The sequence below is a fragment of the Camelus dromedarius genome, chromosome 30, assembly GCF_036321535.1.
Source record: "Camelus dromedarius isolate mCamDro1 chromosome 30, mCamDro1.pat, whole genome shotgun sequence".
In the NCBI taxonomy this organism is placed as follows: Eukaryota; Metazoa; Chordata; class Mammalia; order Artiodactyla; family Camelidae; genus Camelus; species Camelus dromedarius.
In genome coordinates, this window is record NC_087465.1 from 6,051,355 (window position 1) to 6,070,780 (window position 19,426).

General features: G+C 45.6%; 1 protein-coding gene and 1 non-coding gene across 4 annotated transcripts in view; one reads left to right on the forward strand and one right to left on the reverse strand.

Moving 5' to 3' along the window:
* Positions 1–19,426, forward strand: part of CHD7 (chromodomain helicase DNA binding protein 7) — a 171,163-nt gene that overhangs the window by 36,094 nt on the left and 115,643 nt on the right. The window lies entirely within an intron of this gene.
* TRNAV-CAC (transfer RNA valine (anticodon CAC)) lies at positions 10,776–10,846 on the reverse strand. The gene has a single exon. It is a non-coding gene; the product is annotated as a tRNA-Val (tRNA).

The window sequence follows — 19,426 nt, forward strand, 5'->3', positions numbered from 1 at the left end:
GAGCACTCAGTCACCTGCAGAAGGGGTTGCAGACAAGTGCCCGGAAGACTTGGACAGGGATATTTGGTGCTGCCACCCACCTGTGCAAGTCTCAGAGACTCAGCTCATCCTTTGTGAAACGGGGATAATGTTTGTATCGTTTATCTAGGGTCATTGAAGCTAAGATAAGTAAATAAAAGCTTTGGGTCCTCCTGATCTTCAGACAAAGCGGTGGGGGTGGGGAAAGGTGCCTTCTTGTCAAAAGAAAGGAACAGACGGAATGGAGGCGTGAGTACTTAAATGATAAAATATAAAGCAAAGTAATGCGTCTCCTTCCCTTTACACACTAGACACGCTTGATCATTTGGCTGGCTGCTGCGGGGGGCCTTCTCTTCCCCTCCTGCCCTTCTCTGCGTCCCTCACCCCACTTGTCTTGAAAGCTGGGAACCTTAGCCAAGGGGCCTGTGTTGCAGATGCTGGCTTTCCCCCTCCAAGGATGTCTGGGGCTCTGGTGATTGTGGCATCAGAAATTACCGAGTTTCTAGTTCTTCATGGGTAAGACTGCCTTTTGTGGCTGGGTATTGTGTTTGAAAGGTCTTTTTTTTCTTTTTTTCTCTTTTTGGTTTTGTTTTCGTTTTGCCATGTTCAAAATGTTTTAGAATGCAAAAGTTTGCATGTGTGTATATAATTACTGGCATATTACATTTTCAGCAATGTTGTTGACCAGTAATGAGGATGTTGATCATTTACAGCCATGGTTCTCAAATTTTGTGGTCTCGTGGCCACTTTATAATCCTATTGAGAACCCCAACGAGCTGTCGCTTGTGTGGGTAATATCTGTTGACACTGTATTCAACATGAAAGCTATTTAAACATTTTATTTAGTTAGTTTTAAATAACATTAAATCCATGACATGTTAATAAAAAGAACATAATTTTTATGAAAAATAATTACTTTCTCAAGTAAAAGTTTAATGAAAATGAAGGGCATTACTTTATATGTTTTAATTGAAAATTTTTAATGAAGTATAGTTGCTGTACAATATTTATGTTACAGGTGTACAGTATAGTTATTCACAATTTTTTAAAAGTTATACTCCATTCATAGTTGTTTTGAAATGTTAGCTCTATTCTCCACGTTGTACCATATGTCTTTGTGGTTTATTTTATGCCTAATGGTGCCTCTTAATCCCCTACCCAGGTATTACCCCTCCCACCATTACTTTATATTTTTGTAAGTCTCTTTAATGCCTGGTTCAAGAGAAGACAGGTTCTGATAGCTGCTGTACATTCCATCTGTTGTAATATGTTGTTTTGGTCGAAGAACGTGTAGAAAATCTGGCATGCAGATATGTAACTGAAAAGGGAAGAACATTTGAATAGCCTTTGCCGATGATTTGATATTACACTAAAAGTATAAGGAGTAATTTCTTAAAGGTTAGTTGCAGGGGGGAGAGTATAGCTCAAGTGGAAGCATGCATGCTTAGCATGCATGAGGTCCTAGGTTCAATCCCCAGTGCCTCCTCTAAAAATAAACCTAATTACTTCCCCTGCCATGCCCTGCCAAAATTAAAAAAAAATTTTAAATAATATGATAATAAGTGAAATTTAAAAAACCCAAAAAACTTGTTAGAAAAAAAGAGCATTGCTATTAAAAAAAAAAAAAGGTTAGTTGCATTGAGGAATCTGAAATCATGTCAGTGAAATTTTTGTATTTGCTTTCATTAAAGTTCATTAATATGTTTCGTAGTTTGAATGGATCTTTTATCTGTGCATGGTTTTGTAACATCATGGGTTACTAATTTGGAAAATTAGTATTTTCAAAAATATTCAGTAAATTACATAAATCTTCAAATGTTGACATATTTCATTACACAGTATTTTAAAAAATCGCATTTGTTGATATCACCACCAGTCTAACCGGCAGCGTCTTTAAATATTGGGATGCTGTCAAGTTCATGATGGTGGGTAGAGATTTTTCCAAAATTCTCATTTTTGCTTTGAAAGCTCAAACTGAGATCATTGGCAACAAAACTGTTCATTGTTTTCCTTGAAGTGGCAGACTTATTTTGTTCATTTTTGAGAAAATGTCTGCCAAATGCTCAAGTCTGAAGAACCATAGTTTGTCAGTTGTTTTTCCCCACAAGCGAAAACAGTGTTCTTTGAAAAAAGCTTGCAACTCAGCCGTGCAACCTCCATCGGTACCTGCCTGGAATCCGATGGTTTCCGACGTGACCCGCCCTCTAGAAGGAAGCAGGCGTGCAGCAGTGATGGTGGAGCGCAGATGTCCGTGTGTGTAAAAGCGCTAGTCAGGGACGTTGAGGGGAGGCAAGTGCAACGCTGGTTAAAAGGAAAAAAATCCTCATAACATAGTTGATTTAATACGCCAGAAATTATGCAGATGAATTTGTTTCCTTCAGTTTAGTGACCCTGGAGACAGGACACCACATTCAGTGGTAACGCCAACGGTCAGAATGCTTTTCAGATGTCACCTTATTTGGAATTGCTTCAAGTTGTGACTTTAGCTTACTCCATAGCTTGTGTTTGGATGTACTGTTTTAAAACTATTGCCTCAAAGTTCTGTTAATGTTTCCCCAATGATACATAAATACAGTTGTCTGGTCTGAGAGGACACTGTTGCCTGAGAACAGGGAATGGGGGGGGACGACACATTCCTTAGCAGCTTAGGATGTTTGTTACAGTAGCATCAGCACCAGCCTTGGGGTCTGAGCCAGGGGCCAGGTCTGACCTCCCGGGTGACCTTGAACAAAGCATTCACCTTCTCACCACTTCTGTGTAATGTCAAGTGATCGGACTAGGACTCCAGTCTTTTATTGCTCCTTCCCGTTCTGTGATTCCAGGTTCTGAAGGCAGGAAAGCAGGATCTCCCCACCTCCCCCAGTCTGGGCGGGTGGCCTGCGGGGGACTTGCGCTGCAGCCTTCCTGTCCCTTTCCGCTGGCCCTGCATCCCTTCTCCAAAGGTAGCCGGTGAGGTCGGTGCAGAACGTACGGAGAGCAGCTCACCTTACTGTCTGCTGTGTGCGGTGTGGTCTGTGACCGGCCACTCGCGACAGATAAATGAGGTCACATCTAAGCAGTCCACTGAAGGAGAGGAGGGAACACTTATTTTCATATTTTCATAGACCAGGAAGCTGAGGTCCAGAGCTGCTTTCATGTGCCTGAGGCAGCGAGAGTGCAGTCAGCCCGAGCTGCTTCCCCCGGATTTCTACATGCTGCGTGCTCTGCCTCCCTCCCCGGTCCCTGCCCGGATCTTTCTTCCTTCATTTGTGTCTCTGTGACTATTATAGGCTTTTCTAAAGTGTTGAAGAAATGTCACAACTGGGCATCATTAACCTCTGTTGAGACATGGTGATTTTATAAATGTTTAACATTAATAAACTTAATTTTTGACAATGGTCAATAACAGGTAAAGATGAGAAAGTGCTGATGTGACCCCATAAACATGTGTTGAAGTGGGGTCTTCCCAGGGCTGTTAGACACAAAAAGCGAGGGCAGGTAAGCTTGGGGGTGAGTTCAGAAACAAGGGACAGGGTGTGCTCAGGCAACATTCCCGTATTTCCAGTTTGCCTTTTTGTATCAAGAACTAGACACTCACATTATCGTTTTTGTGTGTTGAAAGATCTCTGCTTTTTGCATCTTTCAACAAGCACGTCCGTGCACCTGCTCATCCGGGCCACGGCAGTGAGTACCGGGATCAGAGGTGGGGTGTGAGCGTTCCCTCGGGAGCCCGGGGCTCCGGTGGCTGGAGTCTGCAGGGAGGAACCGCCGGGCTTTCGGCCAACGCCAGGCACCCAGGAGAGGACCCGGGAGGGTCCGAGTCCCCTTCCTTGGGGTGTGCCGGCAGGCGGCCTGCCGCCCTGGCTGCGCTGCACGAGGGGCTGCAGCAGAGGGACTCGCCGGGACGCCCCTTCATAGCGCTGCAAGCAGACATGTTCTGAGAAACGACGGTTTCATCGTCTTCCTATGTAAACCAGGTGCTAACTTACCTTTGGGGAGAAACAGTTGCTTTACAATTACTAGTGGGTTTGGGTATTTTTCCACTTAAAACTGAAAGCCTCGTTGAGTTATTTCCATGATATATGTGTGTTTGATTTATTTTTATAACCACTTTTTATCAATTATCTGTGCTTGTTGAGATTTTATTTTTCTGTCGTTAAAAGCGTGGCTTTCAGAAGAGGACAGCTGCATGTGGCGTGGTTCTCACTGCGAAGCTACGTAGCGGCTCAGGGTGGAGGGGTGTTCGCTTGCCATTTTTGTTCAGCCCCTTTCCGCCTCCCCGCCCTGCAGATGAGAAACTGGGAGCCAAGAGACTAAGTAACTGAGTCAAGGCCACACAGCTTGGTCCACCTGCTCTGCGTGTCTCAGTCTCTCCCGTTAAAGGAGAAAGGGATCGTCCGCTTTGTGCACTGAGTGTGTGCCAGGTGCTTTATGCAGACAGCCTCGTCCTCGTGAATTAGAGGGAGGTGGCATCATCTGTGTTTGACAAATGAGAAAGGGAAGCTCTGGGGCAGAGTGTCATTTCAGAGTTGGTCTCAGACCTTAGTGGGTCTGGAGGGTCCTCTCACTCTGCCACTTTGTTCTGTTGATTCTTGGATTCTTTTGTGGTTCCATACAAATTTTAGGATTGTTTCTTTGAAAAATGCCATCAGGGGCAGGAGGGTATAGCTCAGTGGTAGAGCTTGTGCTTAGCATGCACAAGGTCCTGGGTTCAATACCCAGTACCTCCATTAAATAAATAAATAAATAAATAAATAAATAAATAAATAAATCCCATTCCCCACCCCCAAATCCCCAAAATAAATTAAAAAAACAAATTTTTAAAAAGCCATTGGAATTTTGGTAAGGATTGTAGGTTTGTAGATTGCTTTGGGTAGGATGGACAGTTTAACAATATTAATCTTCCAGTCCATGAACACAGCATCCCTTTCCATTTATTTGTGTCTTCTTCAGTTTCTTTCTTTAGAATTTGCACCTCACCACCACCCTCACCCTCCGAATGCGAGCCAGTTGAAGCCCCTGGGATGAGACCACGTTCTCTTGTTTGTCTTTACCTCTGCACCCATCCCTCTTCCTGTCCCGGTGGAAGAGGCGGATTCTGCCTCCTGTGCTTTGGACCTCTCCCATCTCCCCTCTTCAGAGATGCGGGCCCTGGTTTGTCCCTTCTGTGTGCTGCTTAGGTCTCCTGCCCTTTGCGCCTCCTCCTGGGAGGGTTTGCATGCTTGACCTAACATGTGCTTATGTAAAGTGACGGGAACTGCCCTAGTGCTCTGCAGTTATCAATGCAGTCAGTTCTCATCACCCCCACTTCACATTGAGGCACAGAGAGACCAAGGAACGTGCCCAGGGTTACTTGACTTGTGCTGGAACTCAGTCCCATGTCTCTCTGGTGGGTGGATAAATGCTGGTCCTTGGTCTGTCTGCTTCCACCACTGCCCGGCTTTCTCTTCCCCTTCTCTGTCCGAAGTTGGGAGCCGTCTGTACTGCCCCTCCCCTCCCATCGTCACCCTAACTGAGCACTTCAGCGTCTGCCCTCCCTGCTTTAAAGACACCACTCTTCACAGTCATCGATCCGCTGGTGGAGTCTGATGGTCACTTTTGTTTTCTTGCTTCTTTCTCGATAGCGTTCGAACTTGTTGGTCACATCCTTCTTACAGCTTCTCCGCGGTGTGTGGGTCTGTCTTACTGGCTGAGTCTTCCGTTGGCTCTGCCAGTGTCGGTGTCCTTCAGAACTCCGTCCTTGTCCTCTCTGTAGACTATGTCTGAGCACACTCTCCGGGTGATATCTGCTCCCAGACTTGGCCTTCCTTCCGTTTCTCAGTGACTTGAACGGCCGTGTCTTCAGCGCGGCTTTCTCCCTGGGGTGCTGCTCCTCACTTTGAGATCGTGCTGCCGACTGGGTAGCTCCTTGTGGGTTTTCCCTGTGTCTCTCCCCCACTCCACATCAGTTCTCCTCCGCTTCTGTTCCCTATGTCTCAGTGCATGGTACCACCATCTGCTGGTCACCCAAGCCAGAGCCCCCTCATCCTAGACTCTTCCTCACCCGCCAGCATCCAGTCAGGAACCAAGTCCAGTGGTTGGGTAGCTCTGTCTTTTGAGTGTCTCCATCCCCATTTTTGCTGCACCAGCATCTCCTTCAGACCGGTCTCCGTGGCCCTAATCTTGTAGAATCCCACCTCTCCCAATCTGTGGTCCACATTTTAGTAAGGAAGGGGGACTTTTTCCTAAAATGTCCATCTTCTGAATGGGTAGAGGAGGTATGATATATATGTACAATGGAATATTACTCGACTATAAAAAAGAATGAAATAATGCCATTTGCAGCAACATGGATGGACCTAGAGATGATCACACTAAGTGGAGTAAGTCAGACAGAGAAAGACAAGTATCATATTGTATCACTTATATGTGGAATTAAAAAAAAAAAAGATACAGATGAACTTATTAACCAAAACAGAAACAGACACACAGGCACAGAAAACAAACTTACCGTTACCGAAGGGGAAAGGGTTGGGGGAGGATACATCAGGGGTTTGGGATCGACGCATACAAACTACTATATACACAATAGATGACAAGGATTTACTGTATAATACAGGGACTGATAGTCAATGTCTTGTAATAACCTATAATGGAAAATAATCTGAAAAAATATGTATATAACTGAATTACTTTGCTGTACACCAGAAACTAACACAATATTGCAAGTCAATACCTCAGTGAAAAGACAATAAAGTAATATATACATCTTTCTAAATAGCATAGCTTAAAAAGTTTGACTTCTCCATGAATTCAAGAGGAATGATAAGACCTTTCATGATCTGGCCCCTACTGACGCCAAGCGGGGTGTTGGCAGACGTCTTATTGTATGTCTCTGCTTCCCTGCGCCTCTGGACTGGATGTCAGGCCACTCTGCCTTCCTCCTGCCTGGACCCTGTACCTGCCAATCTTCCCCTTTGCCCTTTAGGTCTCAGATTAGACAGAGTCTCCTACAGCAGCCCAGCCTGTGAATTTTCTGGCACGATGAAAAGTCTACCGAGCTCTTTGTTTGCTGTGTCCAGTTCTGTAGCCACTAGCTACGTGTTGAGCACTTGAATGTGGCTGGTGTGGAACAGGAACTGGACTTTAAATTTTACATAGTTTAAGTTAATTTGAATTTAAACAGCCACGTGGGGCTCCTGGCTCCTAACCGGCCAGTGCAGGGACTGCGGGAAGGGGTGCTGAGTGCTGCTGGGCATTCTGTGCTTATCGCCACCAAAACATGCCCCCAGGATGACACAGGAGCTGGCAGTATTGGAGAGGGTCAGAGAAAAATTCACAAAAACAAGCTCAAGAACCCGGAGCATAGTTATATGGACACACAAGACTTACAATGCAGAAAAATAATTTTACTAAAGATGATTTATCAAGAACCAGTTATTTTCAGCATGTTTACATGGTTACTTTTAGAACACTGGACTCACATCTGAAATTCTTAAATATAAGCTGTGGCCCAAAGGGACCAGGTGACATTAATAATCAAAATGTACTTCAAACACTGTAGATGCCAGATTACATTATAGTTTTTAATGATACTTGGATTGTTAGCAAATCCTGATGGGACTTAAACAGGTGAGAAAGCAGTGTGCAGAGAACTTTGGCCTTTTTGGAGAAAAGGCATTCAAATATAATGAGCAGTAAGGGACGTTTAATGCATGTCTTTCCTGGGTGCTCCCGCGCACGGGTGGAGCATACAGTGGGGAGAGGAGCTTGCACCAGCCCCTGTTGCTCTGGGAGGCTCACCCCGAAGGCTGGACTGGTCATTATGCAAAAACGGAGTTGGAAAGCTAGAAGATTGTCACCAGCATGTGGTTCTCCTTTTCCGTGTCACAGTACCAGTGAAGAGCTGGAAGACGCTTTCATTCCCTGCCCCAACTCAAGCCTCCCTGCCTCCCTTGTGTGAAAAAAATCTTAGGAAGTCAGTGCCGTTCATTGATTTTCCTGTGTGTTTGTGGCTGGAGGAGGGGGCGTTAGGAAAATACTGAGATGCTATATAGTGGCTCATTCCCTAAAACATTTTGGGGGCACTGGGTCTGGTATCAGGGATACAAAATGGCAGGCATAAAGTGTGGGGTCTTCCAATGCACTCGCCTGTCTGGGCATGCTGGTGCATTTATAGAGACAATAGGGGAACAGTTAAATGGTTCCTGATGAAAGGAACACTAAAATACAGTCTATATTCGCAACAGGACATAATTTAGTCAAAGAAAAACATGGAAAAATAGAAAGAAGTCTTTTAAAGTTAAAGCACCAGAAAATTTAAATTCATTTCACAACAAAGTTATAAATGATTCTGATAGGTTTAAAACTACTCACTACCAAGTTGGTATGCATCCAATAAAAATTATTTGGATACCGATGAGCTAAACAATTTCAAGTACCAAACGGTATTTAAAAACTTTCATCTTTACCATGGTGAGGAAAACCCTTTGTTCTCACTGTTCTAGGAAGACAGAACTTCTGCGCTAAGGCGCCTTGGCAGCTGGCCGGCTAGATCCCTTGACAAGTGACCGAACCAGAGCACGGAGGGCATGTGAGGGTGGTTTTGAGGTAGAAACTTGAGATACGTGGTCTGTCAGAACTTTTTTTTTTTTTTAAATGGAGGTACCGGGGATTGAGCCCAGGAACTCACGCACGCTAATAAGCACGCTCTCTGTACTGTCCCCCCTTCCTCGGGTCAGAACAGCTTCTGCTCTTTCTAGGTTTGAGATGCCGCCTGGAAAATGTCGTGTAGGCAGTTTTCTATTTAATGGGGCACTTTGATTTACATACAGGATCTTAAAGGCTGTTTGAGAAAATTTAAGATTTTTTTGGTCATAGCCACTGGTCTTTAAAGGCAGTAAATTCTCAGTAGCATAGTTGGAGACCTTTACTTACAGTCTTCAGAACTGTTTTATAGGAAGAACGGTGACTGTTCTCAAACCATCTCAGAAGTGGGCATGAAGCAGAGAATCTGGTGTGTTTAGTCACCTGAAAGATGTGGGGAAAAACCTGAAGAGCGTGGGAAGGTGCTGGGTGGGTGTAGCATGATGCAACTGCTATCACTGATGAACATTATTCAGACTTCCTTGTCTGGGTCACAATTTTATTAGCAACTGATGTATAATATAGTCCAACTCTTGAAAACCACACAGATGAGTGGGTGCCTCAGTAAACCCCGTATTTTAAAGCTGAGTAGGTGTCTAATCCTTGTATTCTTTGATTAAATGGAGTACAAAATTCAATTATAAGGCTTCATTGGTAGCCTTAAATTATCTCAATCGCCTTCATTACGTGAAATGAATGTCGCCCCCGGTAGTAGCTCGTCTTCTCACTTTTCCCTTTCTCACATTCCAGTCTCTCTTACTTGCTAACTTGCGGTGAACTTAATGTTGATCTGTGATCAAAATGAGCGCCACGTAGAGATTTATAACCACATAATAGGATCCCTTTTCGAGCCGAAATACAAAGTTTACCTGCGAGTTAGAATGATAGCCTAACATCACGAATCTTGTACACGCATGTAAAAAGTACCTAAAATTGGCTAGTTGAAAACGTGATGCAGGTCATGACAGTCAGCTTTCAGTGCCGAAGAAGAGTATGGTGGTGCGCTAAAATAACAGAATTCATTACAGAATGTATTGTAGTTTTTTGGGGAAAAGAGTTAGTTTTCCCTACAGTGCACAGCTATTTGGGAGAAAGACACTCAGAAGATTCCTGGGTAATGAAGAGCTGGGCCGGATTAGGGCTGAGCCTTTGCTGCGGATGCAGGAAAATATGAGCAGAGTTTAGGGGTGAAACTTTTGTCTTTTATTTTACGTTAATATGAACGAAGACATTTACTTTGGAGAAAAGAAGTGTCAGGCTTATTTAGCTGCATGAAATGGGTAGTGTTTATGATCAGTGATTTTACTGTAATAGTTCTTGATAATGGTTTTGATTGTCAGATGGTTTTGATTATGGTGGCACTGTAGAACCTGCCTGTATTTACAAGTGCACATACAGGGAAAAGTTTCCAACTTGTTCTAAGTCAGGATGATTATGAAATAATGAATGCAAAACTGCTTACTGTATATTGCAGTCTTAATTCCACTTCCTTTGTCAAATGTAATTTATTTGAAAGAGTAATTTAATACTGTAGTCACTGAATAAGTTACATTTGTTTTCTTCCATTTTTTTCTGTCTGTAGATGTACCTTTCTGAAACTATGTGCAGTTTTCCAAAATACTTCTTCCAATACGCTTCCAAAGACCTCCTCAGTCCTCTGCAGTTCTGTTTCACTTTTATATTGCTGGCTTCCCTAATGGAAATGTGAGTTTCTATAATTTCTGTGTATTTCTCTTTTGCATGAAATATGGCATCTTAGAACAGTCTCCAGGTCATGGTGTGACCTCTGCCCTCGGCGTCCTGTGACACTTGACCTGGCTCGGTGCTCAGGTTTATTCATGATGGATAAGGCTGCCTTCTCATCACGTGTGCTCTGCTCTCGCAGGGAAAGTAGATAAATTATTTTCAGCTGCGGTGTTGCCAAAGGGTTTTTTTTTTTTTTGCTTCCCTTAAGGAAAAGAATGTGGGTAGTGTATATCAAAGAAGGCTGTTTATACTTTTTCTCTCCTTGCATCTTAACTAGGCAGAATTGGGGTACAGTATTAAGCTCCCCCGGGCTATGAGACAAGGTTCCCTTTTCATCTTCCCAGAAGCCTTTTTGTAAATTTATTTTTGGGGGGGTAATTAGGTTTATTTATTTATGTATTTTTAATCGAAAGTACTGGGGATTGAACCCAGGACCTTGTGCATGTGAGGCATCACTCTACCACTGAGCTACATCCTCCCCCCTTCCAGAGCCCTTTTAAAATGCAAAAGAATGTAGGAAATTGCCAGATCACAGTTAGTTAATCTGTGACAACTGTAGTCTGTATACTTGTATACTTACTGGCGCGGTTCTCACAGGAGCAATCGGCTGTTCCTCGTTTTTTCAACCCCTCTGAACGTTGCTTGGGCGTCCATCCTCCAGTAACTCAGGGTCGCTTTGTAGGACCTGGACACGGTGGCCCCCGGCAGCTCCTTCCTTTCCTCCTTCTGTTCTCTCACTTCTTGTAGGCTTGGCCTCACCCAGGTGTGTGTGCGCATGAGTGTGTCAAGTCAGTAGCTTGAAATAGGTCTAGAGTGAGTGGGGAAATAGATTTTCAAATGATTTTTTTTTTAGTGGATTAATAAACACGTGGTGTCATCTGCCTTGATAGACCAGCCAAGTTTTGTTTGTCTAAACCATCCCAGGATATTTTACAGTATTAAGCAAGATACACCGGCAGGCAACACATTTTGTAAAATTTATTTTGCTCTTCCCTTACTCTGCCCTGTAAACATCCTTGCCAAGTGGGTTGAAGTACATTTCTGAAGTTTAATTTTTTCCTACCCCAAATAAATGACACACACACACACACACACATTTCCATTTTCTTGTTTCTGGACCTGTCTCTCTTCATTTGCTTTTCCCCTCTACAATAAAAATGAGTTAGGATAGCATTAAAAATTTCAGGGATAGACTCACATACTTTACCCAGGTGCAGACCTGGCTCACGTGCATGGATGTGGTGTGTGCGGCTGTGCAGGCCGGTGGTCCTCACTCCCCTTCTCCCACATCACACTGGGTATTTAGACTGGCCTCTTGCTGGGCCACGGTCAGTTGCATGAGGAAAGCAGATCACCCTGGAAGTGTCTTCCTAGTGTCTGCGGTGGGATGAGCAGGTCGGCCGTCTTCTCGGTGGGCTTCATCTTTGGAGGAGTTAGTTTCAGGGAGTGATAGTTCAGGGTTGAACTGCAGGGTGTAAAGGTCGTTTTCCAAGGAACACTGGTTTCCATAGTTCTTGTGCTTTAGTGGCACAACTTACATAAGGGCAGTAGGCACCTTTTGGCCAATTGACGGGGAAGACAAAGAGTGCTGTACCTGTGCACCCAGTACAGACTGTGAGCTGAGTGCTGTTTCGATAGTGGCCTTGAAAGAAGACATGTTAGCCCAGGGCTCTCATGTAGGAAAAAACCCATCTTTATCTGAAAGCAGCTCAGAATAGCCAGACTCCTCAAAGTTATGTAGAAATAACTGAAATATTTCTGCAAGAAACCTATGAAATAGGGTCTTATGCAACACAGCTTTAGATATTAATGTTAACTGCATTTTTTTTTGTCTTGCAAAAATGACTGTCAAGCAGATGGACGCCTCTTTGAAATTAAACCGCTTTTAGATGTCCACTCTTTGTAAACCATTACCTATTAAAACTTGTCACTGAGGGTTATTCCTCATTCTTTGGGTGAGGTCGGTATTGTCTCTTTGTCGGTCACAGACGCTAAGACTACCAGTCCTTGAGTGTAAGATGGCACGTTTTTGTATTACTTGCTTTGTACTTCTTTGGGACCTTGGTTATTCCTGCTTGTCTGTAGCTCGAGTTGCCTGGAGTCTGAGAGGGGGACTTCCCAAACCTTCCTGTGCGCAGGAATCACCGGGTGCACTGTGAATACAGTGTGCACTCCGGGGCCGGAGGTCTGGGGTGGGTCCACGATGCTGCGTCTCTTACCAGCTCCTGGGGTGCCAGTGGCTCCAGGACCCCCCTTCTAAAGGCAGGGCTCCAGCCTGCAGAGAAAGAGAGGCCGGTGAGGAACGGGAACAGCCCCGTGCCTGGTGCTTCTGTAGCTCTTGCCCTCGGCGTGGTGGGAATCCTGGGGGCGTCAGAGTCGGCTCGAGGGCCAGGGTCAGTGGCTCAGTAGGGGTGGGTGGGAACCAAGGAACTCAGCCAAAAAAGAGGCCCGACAGACGGCACAGCGAGGGGTGCAAGGCAGGTGTGGCGGGAAGGAAGGTGTGCAGAAGTGAGCGGAGAAGTTGGTCAACTCCCCGGGCCTTGGCAGGCCTGGCCCCGGGGGTTCCTGACGGTTTCAGAGGCAGAGGGAGGGGGCTGGGAGGTGGAGGGTGGAGAGGCCGCCGGGGATCTGAGGACAGCCCTCCTTCCACTCTGCCGGGTGTCTGGGCTCCATCCTGAGAGCTAGGGAGCTGCTTTAAGGATTTTGATCCGGGGAGAGAGAAGATGCGTTTTGGGTCTTAGAAGGGCATTCAGTCAGCTGTGCGAACATGTTGAGACCAGACGTGGGAGAACCAGTCAGCCTTTAAAGTTTTGTCCTTCACGGGGCCGAGAAGGCCTGGTGATGTCAGAGACAGTAGGCACCGGCGGGAGGAGGTAGCCTTGTGAGATACTGGGGAGGAGGGCCGGCAGGTGGGTCATGGACTGGGCGTGCAGCGTGTGCAGGATGTCCGCAGGGCTGCGGTAGCACGCCGGCCGCACGGGGCGGGGCCGCGTCCGTGCACTTCTGTACACCCAGTGCCTGTGAAATGCTTTATGCAAAGCAGGCCCTCATTAAATATTTTTTTAAGTGAATGGACAATGGGAAGGAAGGATGGTGGTTTTCCATGACTTAGCAAGTGAAAAGGGTGCATGGGGAAGGCTGACGCAGCATTAGTCTGCACGACATCAATTCTTAAGCATAGTTTTCCCTTTTAAAAAAAGATCTATCGCAACTAATATCAGCACAACTGGAGGCTGCCTAGTGGTATAAATGGAAGCTAACTATAAATGCAATTCTTACTTCCTTTTTTTGGTTTTATTTTTCGTGTGGTGCTAGGGCTAACCTAGACCTTCTGAAAGACTTCACATCCTTTTTTGTTCTGTCTGCATCTTTTTCTTCCAATAGAATAGTGAATGAGAATAGTGCACAAAGCCACTAAGAAAAATAGTGGCCTCATTCTAGCTGTGTAGATTTTTGGTTGTTAAAATTAAGCTTGCAAATACTTCATGAAAGAGTGTTGGTAGTACGGCAACTGTAAGGGAAAAGGATTTTGAAATTGATTAGTCCTAAGTGTCTGAATTTTGTATACTTGAGAATTATTCCCAACATAATAAACATTATTTACTAAGAAATAGGAATATATGTTGGGAGATATTACAGACAGGGGAAATTTTATAGGTTGGAAATATAGTTAACATGAAGTATAATGTATGGAAAGAATACTGTAAACTTCATCACAAGGAGTAGGTATGAACCTTTGAAAGAACACTAATCTCTGAGCAGGAGAGTATTTCTCATCAGAGAGAATTGCTACTTTTCTTTTTAATTGGAGTATAGTCGATGTACAGTGTTGTGTTTCTGGTATACAGCAAAGTGGTTCAAATATATATATATATATATATATATATACATATGTTCTTTTTCAGATTCTTTTCCATTGTAGTCGATTGTAAGGTATTGAATATAGTTCCCTGCGCTCTACAGTAGGACCTCGTTGTTGCTCCTGTTTAAATGGTCTTTGACTGAAAGAGTGTTACCTCCAGGAGGAAACCTGCAGCAGTGCCATCCACAGAATTTTCTGCGGTGATGGAAATGTTCCACGTGGGCACTGTCCACGTGTGCACAGCAGCCACCAGCCGCGTGCGTCTGTTGAACACCTGAAATGTAGCTTGTGTGACTGAGCAACTGAATTTAAAATTTTATTTAGTTTAATTAATTTAAGTAACAACACGTGGCCAGTGGCTGCCGGGTGGGATGGCGCAGCCATCGTGTATCGGCACTGCCCGGACAGATGTGCAAGGAAGACAGTGCAGTCTGGCCTGGGATGGGGGTCCAGGAAGGGCATCATTTGGCCCATGAGGCACACCTGGAACTGACATCAGCAAGCTGATGCCGGTAACTTGGCGGCATTTCCTGACTCTCTATCTGGGTCACTGTCCTTTGGATCGATGCCTTCTCCCACAGCAAGTGGCGGCCTGGGCAGACTTCCCCCTTCCCCAGGCGGCCGCTGGGGGCCACCAGTGGGGAGCGCGGTCGGCAGGCCTCGTGACCTCGCTGAAAGGGCTTGCACTGTGAGCAGGAGCTCAGCAGGGCTGAGCCCTTTCCCTGCTGCGTGTTCACCTATCAGCTCGTGGGTCCTTCCCCGTCCTGATGTGACTTGTAACCTTGATGATGGAGAGGCATCTTCCCAGGCTGTGCTGCGGGTGGTGAGGTGTGTGTCTCCCCTACAGATGCTGGCACGTGCTTCCCCCAGTCCCAGGAATCATGGTCACAGTTAATGTCCATGCCTCGGGCTCTTTGGAGATGGAGGAGAGACAGGTAAAGAGAACAGTGACACATCAAGCTATGTAACACTGAAGTAGACTTGCACGTCTAAAGGGCAGCTACCTTCTGCTTCCCATTTGCCCCACGTGCTGGGTATTTATGAGAAAGTGGATGGCGTGGTTGGCGTTCTACGTATGTGGTCGGACAAAGAGTGGCTGAGCTATAGGCAATATTTTGCTCGGGAAAGGGGTCTTGTATTCACCCGTCTGTTTTCTAGCTTTCCCGCCCACTGTGGTACCAGATCAAAACCCGGTGGCACAAACGCTGTCCTACTTTAAGAAGAGGGCAGTGGTGAAGCATTGTTTGTGTAAGCTTTGGGAAGCCAGAAATTCACCTCGAAGTGTTAGTACGTATGTTTACACAACTCCTTTCTTTCACCTGGGCGTGTTGCGCACCCCTGCTTGGTCCCTGCTGTGCTGCGTGCTACGCACTTGTTTGTGGATCTGCTAGTTTGCATCCTGCTTTTTCCGCAGAATATTGACCAGGAGCCTCCATACGGTGCTGGTAGGTTCTTGCCTCCTAAAAGTTACAGACAGCAGAAATAAACGTTTTCTCGAAAGGAAGCTCTCTTCTGTTAATGGTGGTTTCACCAATTGTTTGAATGACTTATCTCTGGATAAAACACGTCTAGTCTTGGCTTTCAAAATTTTGCCCTCACTGGTGAGTTGCCATTTCATTTAGACGTTTCTCCTTTGTCTTTGGGAATTTTTGTCGTTAAAATGTTTTGTAGAAGATGTTTGCTCCTCTCAGTCTACTCAGAGGGTTTTTTCATCTGTAAAATGAAGAGGGGTTTGGATTAGAAGGTTTCCAAGCTGCTCGCCAGCTCGGAATGTTCATAGCTGGTTTCACAGTGAGTCTCCACCGTGTCAGCGATTCTGTGGGTCGAGCTGTCGCGTTGTGCCCTCTTCACCTCCAAACATAAGCGCCTTCTGAACTCAGGAAATACTTGCCAGTGGGGCACCGAGCAGAAACTTAAATTATTATGTCCTCATTATCAGCGTCTGGACTGTTCGGGGTATAATGTCACACATGGTTAAAAAACTTGCCTCCATAAATTACCAAGAAATGTTTTGTAAAATGGTATCTTAAATTTTTACAACATAACCCATGAATCTTAATTTTTATTTAAAAGTTTCATCATTTACAGATGAATGTAACCCCCCCGTGAGGACAAAAGGGAACTTTTTATTTTTATTCACTGATGTATCTCTGGCCCCTGTGGTCAGTGCCTGGATTGAAGTAGGTACTCAATAAATATATTTTGGATAAATAAATGTGATTTGAGGTTTAACTTGTTTTTCATTTAAAGCCAAATCAAATGTAAATACAACTTAAATGTTTATTACCCAAGTGATAATGATGAAAATTGTTTGATAACACTGATACTTGTATTTCTGTTTCTCATTTTTAATCATCTGTACCTGTGCCGTTCAGTATGATAGCCACTGGCCTCATGTGCACCAATTTGACTTGAAATGTGGCCAGTAGAAATTGAGATATACTGTAAGTGTGAACACACACTGGGTTTCAAAGACTACGTACCAAAAAATGTAACCTGTCTCATTCATATTGATTACATGTGGAAGTGATAATATTTTGCATATATTATGTTAAATAAAAATTATTACTAAAATTAATTTCACTATTTTGGGGGACTACTTTTTAAATGTGGCTATTTAAATTTACAGTGACATATATGACTGTTTTGGTGGCTCATTGAATAATGCTGATCTAGACATAGAAAATATAGATATTGAATGTAGACAAGGGGGCAGCCTCCAAAAAAAGGAACTTTAAATGAATATCTTTGATAGAAACAGAATTAAGTGTTGCAGCTGTGACTTGGGAAAGTGGGTGTTCAAATGGGTCTTGATCAAATTAAAAAAAGACCAAAATAAATTAATTAGATTAGCTCAGATCAGAAATATGAAATCCAGCTACCAGATGGATTCCTAACATAGTCGCCAGCCGAGGCTGGAGGTCAGAAGAGGGGCAGGAAGGCGGTGGTGGCTGTCCCAGCAGGCGCGAGTGGGGACGGCGGCAGGCTAAAACCGTGGTTTTTGAACTTCTCTGCCCGGAGTTCACCTGACTGGTCGCAGCTGCGGTGGGTGACATGTTTACTTGTACCAGGTAACGCTGCTGCTTTTCATGCTGCTGGGAAATGCCCTCTTGGTGGGAAGGGGAAGGGCACCGGAGACCCCCGAGTCGGGTGGGATCACTCTCAGTCATTGTTCTGCGTGTCCCTTCCCGTGCCCGTAGGCAAGCACTCTTTCCCTTTCTGCTCAGCCTTAAGCCTGTATAAGATGAGTGCCAGCTCCATCGCTGCCTCCCCCCGGCCCCTGTGCTTTGGGGCGCAGTGGACCAGGCCATCCCCAACCCCTGGGATCTGGCTGGGAACCCCCCACCAACCCATCCATAGCACTTCCTCCCATGACACGTGACACACGTGATGGGCCCTGAGGATGAAGGCATTATCCCATAAAACAAGGCCACCCAGGACATACACCTAGATGTTACCTTCCTTAAGCTAATTTGAAAGGTTATTTTGGTAAGTGGTTAGTCTGCATGGCTGGTTTAAGCGATTATCAAGTCCATTCCAGTATCTATTTCCTTGAAAGCTAGCATGAGCCTCGAATAAATGAAGACTGACTGCTTGGGCTTTTTCGGAGTAAATTCAATTTTCTAAGTATTTGTTTCATTTGGCACTGGAGATTTCAGCCTCTCTTTAGTTTGGATTTTAAGGTAGCTGTGCAGTAAAGCCGGCATGTCTGTAAATAAAATGGCTTTCACGCTCACCTTATTTCCACCCACCTGACCCCTGTTTTTGGAGAAAGTAGATCGGAAAATGCATGGCAGTTAGCGGTGGAGTGAGGAGACCTTTAGCTTTAGCTGACAGCTGTCACCCGAACGCTGCAGACCCGGAGACCCTCGCAGGTGTTATGTCTGTAGTTCTGACAGCGAGCAGGAATGTTGTTTACGTTTTCTGTAAGCAGAGGTCTCCCCTTGTTGGGAGAGTGTTGGAATCAGGCAGGCGGAATCCGAATTTTGATCTGTCTTGTGGGTGAGTTCTCAGCCGTGCTGGCGGCCCCTGTCTGTCCGCATTCCCATGGTTGTGCAGAAGTGTGTCACTAGAATTTATGATGGGGCCTGCTTATAACATCACTTTTGAAATTCTTCACCAAGATACTGATTTTTTCAAGTTAGGCAGTATCGCACAGTGCTTCATGTGCTTATGAAAGAGGGGGAAAAAAGAGTTAAATTCCAAAGATGTTTAAGATTTTGGACATTTTTCCTATGTGAATTAGTTCTTTATTAGGTTGTTGATTTAATTAGCATTCAACAAAAACACTTTCCTGTTTCGATTGTTGAAACATTCTTTAAATTGGTTACTTTAATTTGACACAGAACCTACTGGGAACCGTTTGAATAAAGCGTAGGGCGTTAGTAGGTATACGTACCATGTGCAGTCAGCGCGGGACCCCGACGGGCGGGCCTGCGCCCTCGTCCCCACCTGCTCCTCCTCCGTGGCCCAGAAGAGGTCAGGGCGAGGGTGAGGGCTGCGTGGACATTTTGAACTTTATTCTGTGAAAATTTCCAGTTCTGCCCAGTCTAGGGGGAAGTTTTCCATCTCTACTGATGAGAACGGTCGTCGTCTAGAAACCGCCCGCCCAGCTGGAGTCTGCGAGCGGTCGCGCGCCGGGGCCCGATCGTCGGCGCGGGGACGACGCCCTCGTGGTCGGAGCGGCCCGGCCGGGCGCCGAGCGCGGCGGGCGCTGCCGGCGGCCGGGAGCTCCCGCCCTGGCCTCTCCCCGCGGCCCTCGTGGGGCCCGCCGGTAGGCGCCCGGGCCGCCGAGTTGTCACGGCGCCGGCCAGCGCGCCCTGCGCCCGCGGCCCCGCCGCGCCCTCGGTCGACGCCTCCGTTGCTGTTCCGTAGTTGGTCGTACGTGGGCCGTAAATACATCTAATTTGTACGAAATGACTGATTTTGCTATTTGTATAATCCTCTAGTCAATTTAACCAAGTTGAGCTTTTCACAGCCCTCGGTGCTGCGGCTGCTCATCTGATTACACCGCTCAGGGGAATAAGGTTAAGGGCGGGCTGTCGGTAACCAGAGCATTTCCAGGGCTTCAGCGCAGCAGATGGGCTGCTTGGCTGTATTCATACATCTGCTTGCCTGCGGTGGCAGCTGCCGCCGCTTCATGTTGTGTTCTTTTGTTCTGTTCCATCCAAGAATGGAACGCCAGGAAGTGTAGTG